Genomic DNA, 8,172 nt, shown 5'->3' on the forward strand with positions numbered 1-8,172 from the left:
ATGATTAACAAACTTGTCATTCAAGGGAGGATCAGCAGATGGCTACTACTATTGCAGGAATTCACTTTCAAAATCATTGTCTGGCCAAGAAAGAAACATGTCAGTGTCGACCACCTGTCATGGATCAAAATAGGGGAATCAACAGATGGGGTGAATGATGACTTCCCTGACTCACAACTGTTTTAGATTAGGGTGCTGCCAGAATGGTACAGGAGTATTGGTGAATACCTCTGAACAGGACAGTTTCCCAAAGGGATGTCACCAAATGACAGGTGCAAATTGATAATCAGGATTCATACATTTTAATTAATCAATGGGTTGCTCTACAAAATGGGACCAGATCATATTCTTCGGCGGTGTGTATTGGAAGAAGAGATACCGCAGGTGTTAAAAGAAGCACATGAGGGTCTCGCGGGAGGACACATGGGGCCTGACACCACTACACGAAAGATATTACTCATAGGACTCTAGTGGTCGATGGTGTACAATGATGTACAAGAATGGGTCGTTAGATGTGACACTTGCCAACGGGTTGGGAAGCTGCTGAAGAGAGATTTCATGCCACTTCAACCCTCTCATGTGCAAGAACTTTTTGAGCGATGGGGACTAGATTTCATTGGACCATTGAGGGTGAGCAAGACTCAAAGGTGCCACTACATCATTGTTGCAACGGAGTACTTGACTAAGTGGGTCGAGGCTCGTGCACTACTAGATAACTCGATCGTCAGTACTGCAAAATTTATTTATGAACAGATCATCACAAGGTATGGAATCCCGTTACAATTAACAAGTGATAGGGGAGGTCATTTTGTTAATCATGTTATTCGACTGCTCACCACTCAGTTCAAGATTTATCATTCATTGTCAAGTTTGTACTATCCAAGAGCAAACGGGCAGGCAGAGGCCACCAATAAAATTCTAGTATCCATCATCTACAAATCCTGTGTGGTGGAAGGTGTTGATTGGGAAGAGAACTTACCCGCTGCCCTCTGGGCGTACCACACGACATACAAAGTGACGACTGGGCACACACCATTCCAGTTAATGTTTGGACAGGAAGCAATGGTCCCTGTAGAATTCATGATTCCAAGTCTTTGAATAGCATTGAAAACAAACTTGATGATGATGAAAGTTTACAAGAGCGATTGAATAACTTGAATAAACTAGAGGAGAGGCAGTTGTTGGCACAGTGGGCAATGAAAGTAGCACAAAATAGATGCAAAATCTGGCATGATAAGCATCTGAAACATAGCAGATTCCAGTCAGGATAGTTAGTACTGAAGTATGACGGCTGTAATGAAATAAAGCAGAGAAAATTCAAAGTGCGATGGGTTGGACCATATAAGATTCAAAAAATTGGTGAGAATGGCGTAATCAAACTGGTGACCTTGGATAGTTAGGAGATGACTCAGTCAATTAATGGCTCCAAGTTGAAACCATATCGTACAAGGCTGTTGTCACCGTCACTCAATTCGCCATCATCGTCAACACAGAACTTCCTGCTGGCGACGTCATCCGGAGGTACCCATTTTATTTGATGTACTCAAATTTTGCATGAAAAAAAAAAAAACAAAAGGCAAAAAAAATTAAAATTAAAAAGAATTTATAAAAAAAAAAAGAAAAAAAAGAAAAAAATGCCGCGGACAAAAAGGCCCCGTGGGCAAGTCTACCTACGGGCGCAAAAGTCAAGCCCCACGAGCAACAGCTATTCGCGATCGGCGAAGGAAAGGCCCCGCGGACAGTCTGTCCACGGGTTAATAAAGCCCCGCGGGCAGCCTGTCCACGGGCTCTATAGGAAATAAAATCCCCCTCACTGTAATAGTTTGACGTTGGAAAATTTATCATACTCTCCAGAGCGTTAGCGAGATTTAGGCCTCAAGTCTGTCGAAGTCAAATCAAAGCATTGTGTTACTGTGGAGAAAGACAAGAATAATCAATAACAGAGGTTGCAAGATAGACAAACAGGGACTAGGCAATCTCTTTTAAGGTCATAATCATTCACCATTGAGGAACAGAGTGTGTTTTCCATACTTACAAATGGATAGCAGGCACAGCAGCATGGTGGGAATAATTTGCTTTACAGTCCGAGTACAGATTGTCAAAAATCTGATGATATTCAATTGAGGGGGTTGTCTCATTCAGTTCTTCTTACAAAAGTGCACAGAAGTTTATAAGTGTGTAGTGGCGGTCAGCAAAAATTTAAAGGGATCTTGATCATGAAGGTAGAGAGAGGAATATGAAACTAACGGTCTGTGGGAGAAGAAGATAAAGTCCCACGGGTTCTCAAGCCATCACATCTCCACCACACAGGCCGCGGGTAGAAAAGATATTAGCCGCAGGTTAAGAAACTTCAACCTCCTCCGTCAGTCAGAGTTTCTCCGTGGGTAGAAAGTGTTGATCTGATAGTTGCAGCATATGGGACTTACTGGAGTTACATGAGGAAGCTGTGTGTGGTAGAATTGCTGAATACGGAAAGGATTAAGTCATCCACATGTGTACAAGAACAAGAAATGGTTCTCATTCTTTGATTGGTGTGGGAGATGTCTAAGCAGGTCATCTGGGCGATCATGGCGAAGAGTTAACTGCATGACCAAACCCGTCAAAAAAAAAGGTGTTTGTAATGCTTTCATTGAAGGATATGCAATTCTGAAAATAATTTTACAAGTTTCAATCAGATGTAATTGGCAGTCATGAATCTTAACTGTGCGCAATCTTCACCAAACAAGAGCGGAGGTTGGATAGGGAAAGAGGAGTTATTTTTTGCCCTAGTACACATCACTTCTAAGTAGCAAACCCAAATTTAAATAGCCGATGCGTGGTGTGAAGCTCTTCCACGGCTAGTTTTTTCCCTTCCACGGATGGTATTGCACGGATGGTTATTTAGTTAGCACTTCATTGGTTCGGCTTGCATCCAATAGGAGGAACCATATACTATATAAGGAGAAATAAATCATTTTTTTGCATGGAGTCAGCGGGCAAGTGAAAGCCATGGAAGAGTCAGTTGGCAGCAAATATGGAGAAGAACTCAATAATTTTGGCATCAAGAATTTGAGTTGCAGGCCCCTCTGGTTCCAGTAGCAAGAAATAGAAGACCAAGGAAGAACTCACTTATCTCACCATCCAGTTTGAGAGTCTTAGTGGAAGCGAATGCCAGAAGTGGTGGCAAGAGACCTCGGAGGCAGACTAGATTAAACAGATTTTGATACGGGCACAGGTGCATTGGGCCATTCAGCTTCCCATCTTTTCCATTTGGATGTTCAAATCAGTATTGCACACCATGATAGAGACATTTAGTGTCCAGAGAAGAACAAGTACATTCTTGTATAAGAAGCAGCGAATGGCGGTGTCCTTTAAACTGAAGGATTTCACCAGGGTCTTCGGCATCCCTGGCCCCAGTGGGAGGAAAGTGGAAATCAAGAATCATAAACTGTCGCAGGAACAGAAGGAGCATTGGATAGCTCTAGTATGCAGGGATCTTACATCCGTAGAGAGGGAGATAGTAGTTCAGGGGACAAAGTGCAAAGGGCTTCGCAGAGACTTTATTCAGGAGGGTCATTGGCATTGTATCATGGACGTTATCAAGAGCAGGTTGACAGGTGCCACCCGAGCCTCAGATATCGCATTGCCGCAGATTGTGTTCATGAATGGTATCATGCAAGGAGTGGTATATGATTGGGCCTTAGTACTTGCCGATAGGATGGAGGAATTCATGACGCTTCAGCACCAAACATTTTTCATGCCACACCATGCCATTGGGTTGTTTCTAGAGGCTGCAGCTAGCCAGATTCCAATGGATGGCTTTAAGGCTCCTCCAAGGGGCAAGTTGGCAGATGGGGAGCCTCCCATATTCTACTGGCGACACTTAGATACAAGAGGGTCAGCAGCAGGTCACAAGAAAGTACTCCACAAATTGGTCCCTTCCGGAGAGATAGATAGCGGATGGGAGGGCACTTCGATGAGTGACGGGGCTGAATCTGTAGAAGAGGAGAGCACATTAGCTGAAGTTGACAGTGAGATAGTAGGTGGTGGGCCCACATTCTTTTCCTTGCCTCAGCTGTCAACTTCAGCGCACTTGACTATCTCTTCGATAGTCATTCCGGCCTTTGGTCAGCACCATGCCCCAGTTCTTATGACTCCTCCAACAGAGGCAGATGTCCCATAGGCAATGACAGACAGAGGTGGTTCCACAGATAGTGACGGATGTCATCCCACGGATAGTTGCCAAGTCATTACTGACGGCTGTAGAAGAGGTAATTCCAGTTGCACCAGCAGATGTCACCGTTGCAGTTACACCAAGAGCACAGTTGCCACCGCCACAATCTAAGCCGCAGGTTCGATTGGAGACCATTGATTGTGATGCAGTGGTCACTGTTTCATCATCTTTTTTAGCAGAGGCCGAGTCAACCCAGCCAGTACCAGAGATGAACATGGAGCTTGCGCAGGTTGACCAACCGGAGGTGATGGATAGAGCAAGTGAGTTTCTGAGGTAGCAATTTTGACTCACTCCTACCAAGCAGGATCCATCCATTCAGTCTCCTAGGCATTCAGGAACATGGCCAGTGGTCCCAGAGCCTCAGTTTTAGGAGGAGGGAATGCCACATGCCATGGTTGCACCAACAGTCGAGAAGGCAGCACCGGATGTGGGCATGGCTCCCGCTGATGAGGAGGAAAACAGTGATGTGAAATGGTCATTGGAGGCCTTCGCCAAGCAGGACTATGGGTTAGATGAAGACAGGTGCCGAGATTACATCAGGACTATGAAGTCTGCATTGAAGAAGGGCCACGATGTGGCAATTCAGGCCCTGACTCGGTGGTGGGAGTGGCACTTGATCAGAGCATATATCCGTGGGATTTTTCCTCGACGATTTCAAACTTGCTTTATAGACAGGGGCTGGCTGGAAACGGAGACAGCTGAGATGTTGGCAGATTGGGCCACTGAGCTGGAGTTGGGACCCAGTGACACCCCTATGATGAAGCTGGCACATGAGATTGTGGGACTGTACAAAGATGTTTACTATGGACGTCAATAGGCAGAGGTTAACAGGGTTGCAGTAGAGAGATCATTGGCAATAGAGACTAAGGCTAGACAGAAGCTAGCCGCTGACTTGGCCCACCAGCAGGCAGGTTGGGCCACAGAGCGAGCAGCACTACTGGCAGATTTGGCAGCAGCAGTGCAGGAGAAGGACGTGGCTAAGCAGGGTATGGAGGTAGCAGTTCGAGATAAGGATGCGGCTGAGCACGAGATGCAATTAGCCAGGACGCAGGCCATGGACACGGCACTTCTTCTAAAGGAGGTCGTCGAAGTTAATTCTCAGATTACGACAAATTTTTGCATCAGAACAGAGCAAGTGTATGAGTTACGTCGCCAACATCACACTTTGGGGATGCCCCCTTCTCTCCAGTTCCTTCTATGGTCTATAAGTTGTATCTTAATTTTGTTAGTCATCAGGAGACGACTATTTTTTTGGGGGGGATGGTGTTAGCCGACTGAATAGTTCTGGCGGTATTCTGTATTCTGTAGCTAATAGTTCGACGGTGTTTTAGTCCAACGGTGTTTAGCCGACGGTCCGATGGTGTTTTTGTATGTTGTAGTCGACATCGTCGTAAATAGTTTATAGCAGATAGAATAATTGTGGCCGACGGACTCCTTTGGGAAGGTTCGGTGGTAGTATTTATATCTCGTATGGGATCATTGTAAAGCATCATTCATCTACTATTGCGAATATAATTCTATTGTTCGTGTTCATTGGTTGTATGTGTTCATTTCCTTTACCTGTACGGTAAACATTTACTATATTAAGTAATAATAATATTGTTAGATTAATGATAATTTAATATAAATTATTATTATTATTATTAAGAGATATAATAATAATATTTATTATTTTTAATTAAGTTATTATTAAAGTAATTCATAGTCATAAAATTGGGAGTTAATATGGATATTTCTTACAATTATTAATTAATTTAATTTAATGAGATTTAATTAAGATTGATTAATAATGTAAGGCATTTTATTAATTTTTTAAGCTTGTCTAGTTATTGTGATTACGTTTTAATAAAAAAAAAGGTAGATCATTAATAAATGGTAATGGTAATAAACTAGTCTTGTATAATCATTAATCAATTTAATTAGTTTAATTGAATTTAATTAATGATTAACATTTCTTAAAGAAGATATAGTGTTATCTTAGTAAAGTAGTAGTATTATTGAAATATCAATGATTTAATGAATGATCATCCTTAGGTGATTTTGGAGAAAATTTACTAAAAGTCAAATAGAAGTGATGCTTGTTATTTGAATATCCAAATGGGTTTAATTATTGGGGTGAACGAGCAATACTTTTACCTAGAATATACTTTGAAATGAAAATTGAAACCTCTTACTTGGCATAACCATGTATTTGCATCTTGATTATTTTTGGAAATTGAATGGGTAATTTTGTATTCTATTTGAGCAATCGAATGAGTTAAACCATATCGAGTAAGATGTACCCTTTTAAATTTGAAAGCTCACACTGAAGGGAAAATTGGAACTTTACTGTAAATTGACATTGTGTGTTCAGAGCTAAACCCAAACATGAAACTTACATTGTGGTATGTATATTGTTTGTGTTTTGGGATTTTGGGGTTGACTAGATTGTTGACCAGTCTTAGGTTGTTACCAAAGGCTCGAGGGTTAGGTGTTTGTGATGTCATGCTAATGTTGATCTTGATCTTTTTGAAACCCAACCATGGTAATGTGATGGTATGCTCTATGAGATGTTTGTATTTATTGATTGTTATTGCTTTATAGTCTTCTTGTGTGAAGTTGAGGTGTATGTATTTGAGATACTTGACTTAACCATTTTTGAGTCATCGATCAATCATACTTGGATTACTTTTCAGTCACCTTGATGGGACTGAAGTGTTTGTTTTGACCTTGATGATGTCATGTTGTGGCATGTTTGACTTGACCATTTTGAAGTCTTCGATCAGTATTATTTTCTTTGAGATGCTTTTTCGGTTGCTTGTTGAGAACCAATGGATGTTGTGATTTATCATTGATATGGATATTGAGATTTATTTTGGAATACTATATGGTGGCTTGATGAGGACCGATAGATATTGTGATTATCATTGATACCTTCAATTTCCAATAGAGAACTATTGTGGTCATGATTATCAATGGATTCTTTTCAGTTGTTCATAGAGATTTGGTGTTCTTATTATGGATTATCTTTTGGTATTTTTCCAGTCGCTTGTTCAGGACTGAGGTGATTTTTTGATTTGTGATTTCTTGAGCCTAGGGTATGTTATCTACTTGTAGTGTCGGGAAGCGGCTTACAATTGGGGCTAGGGCCCTAAGTGGCTACCAGGGTAACTCATTGTAATTTATTTAATAATTGAAAACATTTACACTAAATGGGGATTAAAATGAACCTAATAAGTTAATTGTATGTTCCCACCCATGCCTCAAATGCTAGTATAGACTAGGATGGGAGTAGAGAGAATGCTTGGTTGCGACCTTGCATTCCATAGTATGCCTCATCAGTATGAGAGGATACTAGTGGCCACATAGGGATCACTAGGGGGCCGTGGTCTATTGAGAGACTACTAGGGTGACTTTAGCATGATCTATGCGACGACACTTTCTCAGTTACATAGTAGGTTTTCTATGTGTCTTGTGTGCCTCTGGGTATAGGTGTCAACCCTTTATGATGGAACCTTGAGTTAGTATACTTTTAGGATTCTTGGACTTAGAGAGTACTTATGTTATGTATTTTTTATCTTGTGATATGTGATTTGATATCCTATTTGGGACTTGAGACTATCTCCTCGGCACGGTGGGAGTGGGTCATTTAGGTCCCACGCGGTCAGGTGGTAATGTATTTTCACTTTCACCATTTGAGGTCCATCTAAGACACTGTGGCTAGAGCATTCTTGGTTGGTATTTATCTTCATTATGTTCTTGGATCTTATAATGGATGTTATTTACTGGTACATTTCTCTATATTGATGATTAGCATGTGATAAATGATGTTATTTACTTACAGAACCATCTTATGTTTTATTTTGCATGATTAGATTTCTTATGTATATGGTGTAGCACTTTAGATTCCTTTCTACATATGATGTAGTATGTTTTAGGAGTGGCATCCCTACTATGATAATACTGATGATCTCTTCCAT

The sequence above is a fragment of the Cupressus sempervirens genome, chromosome 4 (assembly GCF_028749045.1).
Source record: "Cupressus sempervirens isolate cs-2001-9-10 chromosome 4, ASM2874904v1, whole genome shotgun sequence".
NCBI classification, from domain to species: Eukaryota; Viridiplantae; Streptophyta; class Pinopsida; order Cupressales; family Cupressaceae; genus Cupressus; species Cupressus sempervirens.